At 42.4% G+C, this 14,147-nt stretch overlaps 1 protein-coding gene and 1 long non-coding RNA gene across 3 annotated transcripts in view; both read left to right on the forward strand.

Moving 5' to 3' along the window:
- The first annotated feature begins 7,191 nt into the window (after window positions 1–7,191).
- Atf7ip2 (activating transcription factor 7 interacting protein 2) overlaps window positions 7,192–14,147 on the forward strand; it is a 30,832-nt gene continuing 23,876 nt past the window's right edge. The window contains exon 1 of one of the 2 annotated variants that reach the window (XM_048433184.3): window positions 7,192–7,311. The gene's annotated coding sequence lies outside the window, so the exon portion shown is untranslated. Of the gene's footprint in view, window positions 7,312–7,474; window positions 7,535–14,147 lie in introns of those variants that run through there. The other variant, XM_048433183.3, reaches the window with a different exon arrangement.
- Window positions 7,571–8,161, forward strand: LOC148121053 (uncharacterized). Its single transcript, XR_015738692.1, has 2 exons — window positions 7,571–7,822; window positions 7,915–8,161. It is a non-coding gene; the product is annotated as an uncharacterized LOC148121053 (long non-coding RNA).

The raw sequence follows: 14,147 nt of genomic DNA on the forward strand, positions 1-14,147 counted from the left end.
AGTGTTGAAATCAGATGTTTTTCAACAATAATTGCTCTCTGATCCTTAATATATGTCTCATTTAACAAATGATAATAAGTGGCTGTTGTCACATTTTTATTCCCAGCACACAGGAGGCAGAGGTAGGCGATCTCAATGAGTTCAAGGCTAGCCTGGCCTACAAAGCCAGTTCTGGGCCAGCCAGGGCTACAATTGAAAATGAGGCTGTCTCTGAAACTGGACTTAAATCTGTTAACACATTTCTGAGTTTCCCTGCTCTGTGAGTGTTTTCCACTGTCTCTAGTGCTCTTCGATGCCTCAGTGATTTTTGCAGTTTTTCCCAGGTGGTTGCTAGTGGAAGCACTGGCCCGCCATGATTTGCAGCGTTTGGCCTACTGTCTCCTAGAAGGCTTTCTGGTGCCTATGCATTGCCTCCGTTATACAGGTGCAGACTGTGTGTGTATTTAAGGGTTAATGACCTAAATGTCTCTGGACTGAGAATCTGGACACAATGGTTGACTGACACCTGTGGGTGCTTCTGACGTGGGAGCCACACAGCAAACCTGGTTATTGTCACTTCTAGACTGCAGGGAACTGACCTTTGGCCCTCACCCTTCCCCACAGGTTCTCCTTTTTTGTCCTTTTAGGAGACCACTGAGAGATCTGAATAAGTCAAATGATATCGAGTCTTGACCTCCCAATTTGAGCTTTTAAAGGCAAAACCTCAGTTGTATGACATAGACAACTGTGGACATCTGCCGCAAGCAAGCATTGTTTACAGAAGTAGAAAGATAGCAGTTAGGCCATCAGGCTGGTCTCAAAACCTTTAGGTCAGAGACATTGTATAGAAATTTATGACTGGTCTATGTGACCAGTGACCAGTTTACACAAGATAATTTTTGTTTTTTAAAAAATGTTTTGACAAGACACCATAACTATAGTTGACTAACCCCTGCACTATTCTAAGTGTTACAAGTTGGATGGAAAACTATTCTGGCAACTGGGAGAAAATGAATACCACAAAGTCTCTCTTAAGTGTAGCAGCTTACAGTCCTGCTCCTGGGCAAGGTTTCCCCAATGTAACAACTCTGTCCTGGCAGGGGAGGGCTCCTCTCTCCCCCAGTCAGGTCCCCCAGTGTAACAACTCTTTGGAAACTTTCCCTAGTGAACATGTTAGACTCCTGCTCCACTCTCCCCGTCATGCTCAGCCCAGGCTCCTCTGCCCCAGCAAAAGGTCTCAGTCAAACCTCATTCAAGAAATTTATTGGGAGAGAAGAATCCAGGAGAGTCCAGTGATTGCCTCTGCCGGGGTGGATAAAGGCAGCAGCAAACTGAACAGGCATAGGGCTTATATAGGGCTTCTTAGGGGGTGGAATTTAATAGGGTGAAAATTTCCAGAATGGGAATTGGTCAGATTTCAATCCCTTGATCTTGGGAAAACTCGGATTGGCTAGATTTTCTGCTCAGGGATTGGTTGGTTTTCCTGCTCAGGGATTGGTTTTGTGCTCAGTTGGTCAAGTGCAGGTTTGGCTCTGGTTTCAGGGCTGAAGTGTGATTCTTTTACTGGTCCTTTTTAGTCTTTTGGCTCCAGTTTCAGGGACAGGATGTTTTTCTTTCACTGGCTCTTGTTACAGGGCTAAAGAATGTTTCTTTAGCTCTGGTCAGAGTGTGTTCCTTTGGCTGGCCCTTTTTCCCTACACTGTATAACCGCAAGAACCCTATGCCATGCATGTACTACCTCTCTATCGAATGACTGCAACTCAAAAGTTGTTCTGATTGAAGGGATGATTCTGCTTCTGGAGATGGTTTTCTTCTATTTCCAAGTTGCCTCCATCAACCTCACAATTACAAACAAGCATGTTCTGTTATAATACAAGTTTTATTTATCAAAATAGATGGTCATCTGCGGACTGTATTTTACAATATGGAAGCCCATACCAATCTTTTACACCTTCCTGTCAATACTATAGCTACAAATATTCTCCATCTGGCTGGTCTCCCTGTACCCAGTTTTCTCCACCTGCCTGTTCCAAAGTCGCTTATAAAATCACTCTGAGGCTTAATATAAATTACATATTCTTTGGATTATTTGCTCGGGCTTCTTACTAATTCTTACATCTTAAATTCACCCATTTCTATTTTATATTTTACCACGAGGCTTGTGCTTCTTGGGCAGCTTCATGGCTTCTGTCTTACTCTGCTTTCTTTCTCCCTGCACTCAGTTTAGTTTTCCTGCCCAGCTATCTTCTGTCCTGCCACAGGCCAAAGCAGCTTCTTTATTAATCATTGGTAATAAAACATTCACAGCAAACAAAGGAGATATCCCCTCATTACAATATTTCCTAAGTACGGTCCTTTGTTGTAACTACTGCCTATCAAGAATTTCATAACAAGCAATCCTGATACCCAGTTATTATCTGATAATATGAACTTTTCCCAACGAGATATAAACCAAAGCCTTCTCACTCTACATAGGGCACCAGCAACAAAAACAAATATCCTTTTAGTTGGAATTACTTACAGAAGCACATGTGACTTTGGGGCATCTACACCACTAAAGAAAACAAAACCAAACCACCTTTCCCAGCAACTGTCAACTGTCAAGATCCTTACAGTGGGGGCCTTGTAAGCTCTCCCTGCCCCCACCAACAGTTAATTAACTGCCATATCTTCAGGAAGGGGAGGGGCCTCATGAGTCGCTCTTCCCGGTCAACTGTTAACTGTGTCTTGAGAAGGAGTTTGGCCTTGTGAACTGGCCCCACACCACACAGGCTTTTCTGCATGACTACAGTCGTTTCAGACCTTGAGGACAGTATATGGAATAGTAAAAAGCATTAACCATTTCACTGTAATGGCAAGATATTAAATAAATGGCTTGCATTTCTGGATATACCTGCTTTATCTAGGGCAAGTGTTCAGATCAGTCTATCCCTTTTATAAAAGACAGTTAGCTTTACTTAGCTGCTTAGAATTCTATCAGTCAATACACCCCAAAGAGTGCTAGTGAGAAGGCTCAGTGAGTAAAGAAAGGCACGTATTTCAAAAGCCTGCAGACCGGAATTGAAGCCCTAAAACTCACTCTACAAAACTATTCTCTGACTCCAGAGCAGGTATCATGTGACACATGTACTCACCTCTTTCCATTACCTCACAAAAATAAAAGTTCCCCACAAAAACAGAACCCACAGGACATATATATGTATATACACGATTAAATGTACTATGTATTATATATTCATATATGAGGAGATTTAGAAATAAATCATGTGGTTATGGGGGCTGTCAAATTTGAAATGTTGAGAGCAATTTACAGATTCAAACAAATGGATGCTGTGAGCTAGGTATAGTGGCTGGCACACACCTTTAACCCAGCACTTGGGAGGCAGAGATGGATGGATCTCTATGAATTTGTGGCTAGCCTGGGCTACACAATGAGTTCCAAGACAGTTTGAGCTACACAATGAGACCCTGACTTAAAAAAAAAAGACTAAAAATACAAAACCAAAAATGGATGCTGTGGTCTTGTGAACTTTGTACAGCAGCCTAGCAACTTGGAAACTCAGCAAAATATAGAAGCAGAAGTCCCACTCCTGTGAGAGGCGACTGCTCGTTCGTTTCCTGGCCACCTGGCCACGAATAATCACAGAGAAACTATATTAATTACAATACTGTTTGGCCAATAGCTTATGTATATTTCTAGCTAACTCGTACACCTTAAATTAACCCATTTCTATTAATATGTGAATCACCATGAGGCTGTGGCCTACGGGTAAGGTTCTGGCTGGCGTCTTTCTCCTTCAGCAGCTACATGGCATCTCTTTGACTCTACCTACTCTCTCTCCATATCTCTGTTTAGATTTTCTGGCTGGCTTTACTCTACTAAGTATTGGCCAAAACAGCTTCTTTTATAACCAATGGTAATAAGACAAAGGGGAATCCCATATTGCACTCCTCTGGGAAAACTGTTTCTGTCCTGAAGGCCTTGAGTTGATTGGTTGAGGGTCACCCACATTATTGATGGACACCTTTTTGACATCAGAAGAGATGATGACCATAGGTTGTAAGTCTATATAGTTCTTCCATAGTAGTATCTGGACACTGTAATCTTGTTAGCATAAAATTAACCATAAGGCATACTTTATTTCTATCCTATCGTTTAATGTATTATTCATACAATCCATTGTAAGCTGGTAACATAAGTTATTGCTGGAACATAAAATTATAATTTAATATAATAATAATAATCATACATTGTGTTATTTATTGTTCGGTTGCTGTAAAAAAGACAACATGACCAAGGCAGCTCTTACAAAAGGAAGCATTTAATTAGGGACTTGCTTACAGTTTCAGGGTGTGAGTCCATGATCATCATGGTGGGAAGAGGACAGGCATGGAGCAGTAGCTGAGAGTTTTATATCCTGATCCACAGGCAGACAAGACCTGGGTCTGCCATAGGCTTTTGGAATATCAAAGCCCACCTCCAGTGACACACTTCCTTCAGTAAGGCCATACCTCTTACTCCTTCTAAACCTATCAAAATGTTCCACTCCCTGGTGACTAAATCATTCAACTATATGAGGACACTCTTAAACCACCACATATTATTTCTGTTGTATCACTTAATGCTGAATTAATTACAGTCTGTAGAGCTGTACATGGGTGTTGGTAAGCAACTAAGGTCCTTCAGAAGGGCAATAGAACTTTACTGAGCATCAGTTATGTATGGGATAACGGAAACAGGTACTCTGTAGGGGATAATGGAAGTAGGCATGGCTGTAAGAGGGTGTTGGTAATACTTATATTTGTAATAGCTGAGCTGCAGCTTGGTCTTTTGAGTCTTTGCAGTTATGTTCAGTGAGTCTCTAAGGGACTCTAAGAAGCTTTTATTGCTTATTCTGGTAAATCTGATCTGTTTCAGGGACTTCCTGAACTATTCTGATTTGTTTACCTTCCTGCTTAAGGAGCTTCTCTACAGGACAGAATCTTTCAATATCTGAGGTAACTCTTATACAACAACATGGCAACAGGCCACAAGGGCATGTCCCTTCCCCAAGAGGACAAGCACCAGGCTTCACCAAATGTGACTCCACCTAGCATGGCAGATATTTGGGAGAATATAGAGAGCCTAAGTAAAAGATGAGGGCGCTAGGACTGTGGCCAGCCTGTCTGCAGAGACTCTGAAGCTACAGTCTTTGACTCTCTCACCACATGAAACTATGGAACCCAAGAAATCAGAACCTCAGGAATGTGCTGGGATAGAAACAACTGAGGCTCTGGGGCATCCAGAAAAGGAGCTTGTCTCCTGAGGAAACACAGTTGCCAAATGCTCTTCCAGCAGTCACTGGAGTTGAGACTACCATGGGCAGGACCACAACGTGGCCAGAATGTTTCTATTTAACTCTATGGAGAGACTAGGAGTTAGGCAGACTCCCTGATAGGCAGGCAGATCGGGTGATGGGCCATGACTAAGTAATAAAGGTGGTGAATTTCCAAGATGGCCTGGAACACGCTTCCTAAGATCTTTCTCAGGGGAAAAGGCAGTGAGAAGAAAAAGGCCTGCTCAGCAACACACATCTAGGGGAGGTGATAAGAAAAATACAAGGACCCAGCATGCCCTGGGCAGACTCCCAACTTGGGGTTTCCTCTCTCATCCTGACAGGAGATCATCCTCTGGCTTTTCTTCCTTCCTGCCTGCCTGCCTGCCTGCCTTCCTTCCTTCCTTCCTTCCTTCCTTCCTTCCTTCCTTCCTTCCTTCCTTCCTTCCTTTCTCTTTCTTAAGATTTGTTTGTTTGGTTGTTTATTATACATATACTGTTCTGTCTGCATGTATGCCTGCACTCCAGAAGAGGGCACCAGATCTCATTACAGATGGTTATGAGCCACCATGTGGTTGCTGGGAATTGAACTCAGGACCTCTGGAAGAGCTCTTAACTCCTGAGTCATCTCTCCAATCCCCCTCTGGCTTTCTTATATATTGTTTGTTTGTTTTTTTTTTTTTTACAAGACAGTCAATTTCTTGCTTATCTCACAGATCAAACTAAGCTAACAGCCACATCCTCATTATACCCTAAAGACAGGCTTGGGGAAGTCTTAGAATCTGTCCCTCCTCCCAATGTGGCCATATTGAATACATATTTTTCTGTTTTTCTAAAGTATTTGGCTCATTGAGGATGAGTGGCCAAACCTGGCTTGTTGCAGTACACACAATGGTCCCTAAGTCCTTTATAGCAGGGTCATATTTTTTTAAATATATGTATTTAAATATGTGAGTGTCGCTCCATGAATGTGCATCACATGCAGGCAAATGACCTCAGAAGCCAGAGGCTGTTGAATCCCTTGTAATTAGAATTATAGACAGTTGTGAGCCTGTTCTGGGGTGCTGGATCTGAATTCTTTTCATGAGGGCACGTGCTCTAAACCTCTGAGTTATCTCTTCGGCCCATAGGACCATTCGAGGTGGCAAACTTTAAGGGGCTTACATCTGAAAATTCAGTAATGAGGAGACATACTACTGTAATGCGGTATTTATTTATTTGGAGATTGGGCCTAGAATTCATTCAGGTTTGCCTTTATCCTCGCCCTCGCACAAATCGACCAGCCCCTGCCTCAGGCTTGGTGGTATTAAGGGAGTGGATCACCAGCTGTAGAGTGCAAACAACAGACTTTTCCATACTGCCAGGCTGTGGGTAGCCTGTGGAGGAGGAATGGCGGCGAGATGGTCCTTCTCCACCTCAGCAACGCATCTTAGCGGCTCAAGGATATTTTGCAAAAAGCCCCTATTGGCCAAGAGACCTTACGTGTCCAGAGCACATCTGGTGATAGAGATGAGAAATACTATTTTTCATGGTTGCTCAGTCCCTTCTCTTCAGAGGCTCCACAGGACTCCGATAAAGGTCACTGACCGAACGCCATTCCGGGTTCTAACCCAGCAGATTTTTCACAATTGGAATCTATAATCCTTTTTCTCCGGGGTTTGTTTTTGCGAACAAAGTGTTATTAGTAATAGTTCCCTAAACACCATCCAAATCTTGCCAGTCCTCACGCCCGCCCAAGCCAGTAGGCTGGCTAGCCAGCTCGTCCGCCGCCTCACGGCTCCTCAGGGAGCCCCCGGGAGCGCCCTCAGTCAGTTTACTTTTCCCTGAGCCTCTGTGTTCCCCGCCCACCGTCGCCCTAATTGGCTGCGCGCTCTGCCCTTCGCGCTCCCATTGGCTGGCGGGCGGCCCGGGGCGGAGGGAGGGAGATTTAGTCTGGCTGCAGTGTGTCCGCGGGTCATTTCGACTGAGGTGCTGGTCAGCTGCTTTGTGAGGGCGGCCGCGAGCGGCGCCCCGCTAGGTAGGTCGCGGGCGGAGGTGGCTCTGTGCGGGCCGTGGGCGGGCAGGCGGCGGTTGGAGGAGCGGCCGGCTTCATGGCGGCGCGTGCAGCCCGGGCCGGACCCTACCCTGAGCGAACGTGTCGGCCCCGGCGGAGGAGCCGGCGGTGGTGGCGGGTGGGGAAGGGTCGCCGCGGCCAGGCGGGACGGCCTGTGCCGGAAGCCTGCACGCCTCGCGTCCGGCAGGTGAGCTGTGGGTACAGTCGCTGCCAACGTCTGCAGCGTTGGTGCTGGGCGGACGCCGGGAGCTAGCTGTTTCGGGTGTGTGGGGTACCTGCGGGAGGACACCGCCCCCGAGTGGGTCGCGGCGTGGAGGTCTTTGTTCACCTCAGGCAGGGCTATTTCTAGCCTTAAGGTCAAGGACGCGTCGCTCAGGAATCCAGGGTTGGTCTTCTAGACCTGAAACCAGTTTAGCCCAGATCACTTTCGCCACGACTCCGCTGCGACGTTCAGCGTCACCTGAACTCCAGTCAGGTAGAGGTTGATTTTTTTTTTTGTTTTTGTTTTTTTGGTGCCTGAAAAAGAAAAAAATTAACAATCGCTTATTCTCCCTCATCTTTTTCCAGTTTGGCAAACAAGTTACAGAATGTGCCTCAGCAAAGGAAACAACAATGGCCTCTCTCTGTTTAAAATTCTTAAGAAACCTGACCTCTGTCTAGTGTGGGACCTGTTTTAGATCCTAGTACTTGGGAACCAGAGGCAGGATGACTCTCGTGAGTTTCAAGGCCAGCCAGTGAGACCCCGTCTTAATAAATGAATAAATAAAATATGAAAAGGGACGAAATGAAGGATTCATTAAATAACTGAATTTAAGTCTTGTGAACGTTGCCTTTTAAATTATCTTGCTTATCCCTCAACTTTTTTAGAAAGGTTGAATCTAATCTTAATCAAATTAGTCTCCATAACAGTATAGATATAGATCAGCTACATCCTAAGATTAACTTCTTCCACAGCAGAAATACGTAAGCAGTGCATTTAAAAAAAATATGTAGCAGCTAATGCAATTTAGCTACCTCTTGAATTATTTTTGGCTTTGCGTGACCCTGTACTTAATGTCAGTATTGAATTCTACTATATTTCCTTACTGAATATTTTATATTTTGTTATGAAACATAACAGTCTCTTGATCTGTTTGCGTTTATACGATAGTTCTCTGATATATTCATAATAATAAAATTATTATTGTATTTGTGTGGGAATGTATATCCATAGACTGGGTTCTATGGATTGGCTTTCATGGCAAGTTTTTTACCTACTGAGCTATGTTATTCTCTGAGAATTAAGTCCGGACCCATACTATAACATACATAGCAATAGACTTGGATAATTCTTTTTTATATTTAAGTATAGGTAAATCATTCTGCATTTGAACATTGTGTAAAGAGAAAACAATGGGTTTTACAGCATTAAGAGCAGTGCTGAGGGTGACCTAGTAGGATCACAATTTAAAGGCCTGCCTGAGAACTACAGAGTTGGTTCAAGGACAGCTTGGGCATCATAGTGAGACCTTTTCTCAGACTAGAAAAGGAGCCGAGGATGTAGCTTAGTGCTAGCATAAATGAGACAATGGATTCAATGCCCAGTATATAAAAAAGAGAGAAGATAATCAGATACAGTTTTAAATTTTGAATGTGAGCAGTTACAAGTGTGAGTGTGGCTTAGGGCTCTAAATCTAGCCGCCAGCTGGATAGAGCCCTCACACTTCTACTAAGTGTAATTTCCATTAGTGTACCTCTGAGGCACTGCTGTTCTCAGTGCTGTTGTGAAAAAGCTTGAGATAGCCATGGTAAATTGTTAAGGACTGTTATAGTACTCTATTTCCAGAGGTAGGAAAGAAAAATTTGTTTTAATTGTGGACCCTGTGTGGTGTTGCATACTTTTCATTCTAGCACTTGGGGGAGGCAGAGGCAGATTTATCTCATGAGTTCCAAGCAGGCCTGTTCTACTTATCAAGTTCCAGGCCAATCAGGGATACATAGTAAGACGTTGTTTCAAAAACAAACAAACAAAAAAAACCTCTAAATAATGTGATTGTCCCATGAGTGGTGACTCATGCCTCTAATACCAGGACTTAGGTGGTTGTACCAGAACTGCCACAAGTTCTGTGGTAGTCTCGCATGCATGAAATCTTATCTCATAAAAATGCAAGATATAAAAACAAAACAAAACTAATGAGCCTCTCTGTGATACTCAGAAGTATTCTGTTATCCTGCCTCTTTCCTGAGTGTTGGGAATTGCAAGTCAGCAGTGGTTTTATACATACCCCAAACTCTTTACTGGGAAAGATGTGGAGGGGAAACCTACAGGTATACAAAGGGCCAATTGTATGAGAAATTAAATAGGTAAAGCTGAAATTGTAGCTCAAGAAATGTGAATGAAATTTGCTTAGAATTGCAAATCCGAGGCAGAGGAAAGTGGTTCTCTGTGAGAGAAGGGCCATCCTGGTCTATAGAGTGAGTTCCAGGACAGCCAGAGCTATACACAGAGAAACCCTATCTCAAAATCTGAATAAATAAATGACAGATTTACTGGCCAGATGTAGTGACGTTCATCTTAAAAGATAGTACCTGGGAGATAGAGAGAGTCAGACCTCTGAATTCAAAACCATCCTGATTTACAGGGTGAGTTCCTAGCCAACCAGGGTTGTAAATAAATAAAATAGCTGGGTGGTGGTAATGACACATGACTTTAATCCTAGCACCAGAGATAGAGGCAGGTAGATCTTGGAGTTCCAGGCTTATTTGATCTACAGAGTGAGTGTCAGAACAGGTAGGACTAGATACAAAAACCCTGCCTTGAGAAACCAATACATACATACATTTATGCATACAGCTTTAGAGGATGAAAAGGTGGCTCAGTGGGTAAAGCACTTACAAGCATGAAGAACTGAAGTCAGAGCTCCAGTAAATGTCAGTCCCAGAATGGGGATGTTCCTATAATCCCAGCACTTGGGAAGCTCAGATGGGCTTCTGGGAGCAAGCTGGCAAATAAGATTAGCCAAATTGGTGAGCTCCTAATTCATTGAGAAACTTTGCCTTAATATTTGTGGAGAGTGACACAGGAAGATGCTCAGTTAACCTCCAAAATTTGAACAAACATATACACTCATACAAAGGTAAAAACACAAGGCTGGCAAGATAGCACCATGGGTACTTGTTGTCCAGCCTTGACTCCTCAATTGTATCCCCTGGATCTACATGGTTGAAGGAAAGGACCAACTCCCACAAGTTGTCCTTTGACCACTGCCCCCCCCCCACACACACACTAGGGCATGTTTGACGACCTCATTAGAAAAAATTTTCTTCTTTAAAAGGCAGGCTCTCTCTTTGGAGTCCTGGCTAATGGGTGTACATTTACCACATAATGTAAGAACAAAATTAATAGGTTTTTCCAAGTGTGGTCAAAACCTGAACACTTTGGGTGGAGACTTGGGCTGCCAACTTCGTGGGAGGAGCTACTGCAGCCTCCAAGAATGTGGAACTGGGCTTTTTGGTGCCTTGGTTGGAGATTCTCTGAGAGGGTGATATTTGAAGAGAGAGAGATGGGGCTTCTCAGACCATGTATAAGTGAGCCAGAGGTTCCAACAGAAACCTTTCCTGCACAGACAATATATATGTCCAGTCAACCCAGATAGGGAACTCATGACAGATCAAACTATGAATACCACCAAAGTCCAGTTTGGTGAACCAATGAGATTTAATGGTGTTACTTACAGGAATATGGGTGATGGGTTACATATAATAGAAATGATTCAATGACAGCTGCATCACCAAAGTCTACACCAGCATGGGAACCTGGAACTCACTATGTACACTGCAGGCAGCTTAACATGTTTAAGAGTGGCTTTTCCAGGTGCCACAGTTGGTGTACACCTCTTCTAGGCAGCTCACCTGGTTTTTGTTTATTCCAGGAAGCTGGTCTGGTCTTAGAGTCTTCTTTGCAGCTTTGTTTAGCTTGTTCCAGAGGAACTCCCTGGTTTTATTATCTTGGCAGGGAGGATCCCAGCAATCTAGATAGTTTTCTGGGAGTTTCTGAAGCTATTTTGAGTTGTTTACTTCTTAAACAGTTGTTTACTACTTATGGAGCTTTCCTGCAGAATGGAGTGTTTCTGTGTGGGAGGAAACATACAGCACTACATGATGATGTATCAGAAAGCTTTTATTGGTAGTATCTTGCACAAATTGAACATAAATGCTGTGTAGTGGGGTAAGATCATAATCCTAGTATATAAGGAGGCGGAGGCAGGATGATTCTGAGTTCCACTAAACAGTTGTAGGAAAACCCTGAGCAGAAAAAAAGCTAAAGGCCTTTTCCTTTTACAAGTTGCAAGATTGTATGGATAGGGTCTTATACTGTAGAGAGCATACTCCCTTTATTACATTTCACAGCAGACCTTATATCTTTAAATCAAGCCTTGGCTCCAAAATTGAATTTCCTGATACTCTTTTTTTAATTCATTTTATATATATATATATATATATATATATATATATATATATATGTGATATATATATATCATATATATCTTTGTACTTTTTCATTGTAAACCTGTATAAGGTTGATTACTAATAGCCACTCAACAGTTATTGTTAAGCTGTCATGGAATATGCTCTGAAACCTCATCATCTGAACCTCCAGTAGCCCACATTGGTCTCAGCACTACTGTCTTCCAAGATCCTACTAGGATAGTCTGTTAAGCCCCACTTACAGCATTCATCTACATTCTTGGTCCAAAGTCCTCCAAAGAGCAGCATGATCAGGTCTATGTCATCAATACCCCACTCCAACTTTTCGTAGTTACTTTTCAGTTGCTATGGTAAGGAACAATAACCAAGGCACTTTACAAAATAAAGTGTTTATTTGGGGCTTACGGTTTCAGAGGTTTAGAGTCTATGACCATCATGGTGGGGAAGCATGGGAGCCTGCAGGCAGGTATTGCACTAGAAGAGGCAGAGAGGGCTACCTGGGAATATCTTGGACTTTTGAAACCTCAAAGCTCATCTCCAGTAACATGTCTCCTCCAATAAGGTTATATATCCCAAACATTTCTACCAACTGGGGACCAAGTATTCAAACAGATGAGCATTTGGGCCATCTTGTTCAAAACACCACTCAAAGCTGTTTTTGTTGCTTTTTTTTTCTTATTTTTTTAAAATGAGTTCTCTGTTTGCATTTAAGTCTACATGCCAGAAGAGGGCATTGGATCCGAGTATAGATGGATATGAGCTACCATGTGGTTGCTAGGAATTGAACTCAGGACTTCTGAGCCATCTCTCCAGCCCACCGGGGCAATGGAGCCCTTGTTGATCTCAAACTGGTTACGTAGCTAAGGATAACAGAGTTCTGATCATTATTCCTTCCTTAGTTTCTAAATGTTGGAATTACAGGCCTGTGTCACCATGCTTGGATTTTATGCAGTGCTGGGGGTTAAAGTTGAGGCTGTGTACAGAATAGGCAAGCACTCTGCAAGCTGCATTTTATCATCAGCCTGCAACACCACTTCATGAGTTAAAAGAAATACTTGAGTCTTATTTAATCTGTTAAACATCTGTGATAACATCATACTTTATGATGAGCTAAAAGTTTTTCTTTCTACATCAGGAACACAATGAGATGCCTCTGAGTCATTATTGTACCAATGGGTCTTGTGTGGATAGTTAGATGTGAAAGTAAACTAAAAGTATAGAGCTTAGAAAGAATGGAAAAAAATAGTCTTTTCAAATAAGTAAATACAAAATTGTAAGAAATCCATAAAAATGATTGAAGATCAAGTCAAGATCATCAAAGTTAAAAGATACAAGATTAGCATATGAAAATGTCTTTCAATCTGTAGTTCATTTGATTGAACTCAAATATTTTTTTTAAATTTACACTGGGTTTGTTGGACTTAAGTCTTTCAACTTTCATCTAGCATGGTAACACATTGGAAACCCTGGGTTTGATTCCTGGCACCTCTTGAAACTGAATGTCTAATAAATATCTGGAGTCTCAGAATTGAGGAGATAGAGGCAGGAAGTTCAGGAATTAGCTCCATAGTGAGTTCAAGGCCAGTTTGACAGACAGTCCCTGTCTGAAAAAGTCAAGAAATGAAACAACAACAACAAAAAATTGGCAGCTTTAAAAGTAAATTTATTTGGGGTGTTAAGTGTATTTCAACTTGGGTTTATCAGGATATAACCCCATTCATCATGGAACATGAGGACTTTAAATGAAAAGTCAAAAAAAAATTTAAGAAAAGAGCATGTTTAATAGTATCAGAAAACAGTACAAGGCAGGAGGAATGGCTCAGTTGCTGTCTTTTCCCAGGAACTGAGTTCAACCCCTAGACCCTTGTTAAAATGATGAGAGTGGTGGTGCATGCTTGTAATCCCAGAATGGAGAAGAGAGACAGGAGGATTCTGACTCTCTCAGCCAGTCTAGCCTGTAGTTTTCTCCTGTAGCTATGACTGCCAGTCTGGTGTCACCATGTCAGCTTGTTCTGTGCCTGAGGCTTCTTCCCCACTGGGGAACTAAATTGGACATGTACACTGTTTTCCTGCTTTTCTCTGTATCAACTTTCTCCATATACTTGATTTTTAGTGAATATATGGACACATTTTTATTATATTCATTTATGTCTTAGAGTTTTCTACAGAAACAAGACTTGCCCACTTTAAAGAGATGTGGTCTAGTTTTCTTCCAAAAACTCTCACCATTCATGTTTATAAAGTGTTACTTTGCTATTGTTTCTATTACCTATTATTTTAGAATTGTTTTTAAGATAAGGTATGAGGTAAAGATTAGAGTATGTTTTTCTCTA

The sequence above is a fragment of the Myodes glareolus genome, chromosome 9 (genome assembly GCF_982192425.1).
Source record: "Myodes glareolus chromosome 9, mMyoGla1.1, whole genome shotgun sequence".
Classification (NCBI taxonomy): Eukaryota; Metazoa; Chordata; class Mammalia; order Rodentia; family Cricetidae; genus Myodes; species Myodes glareolus.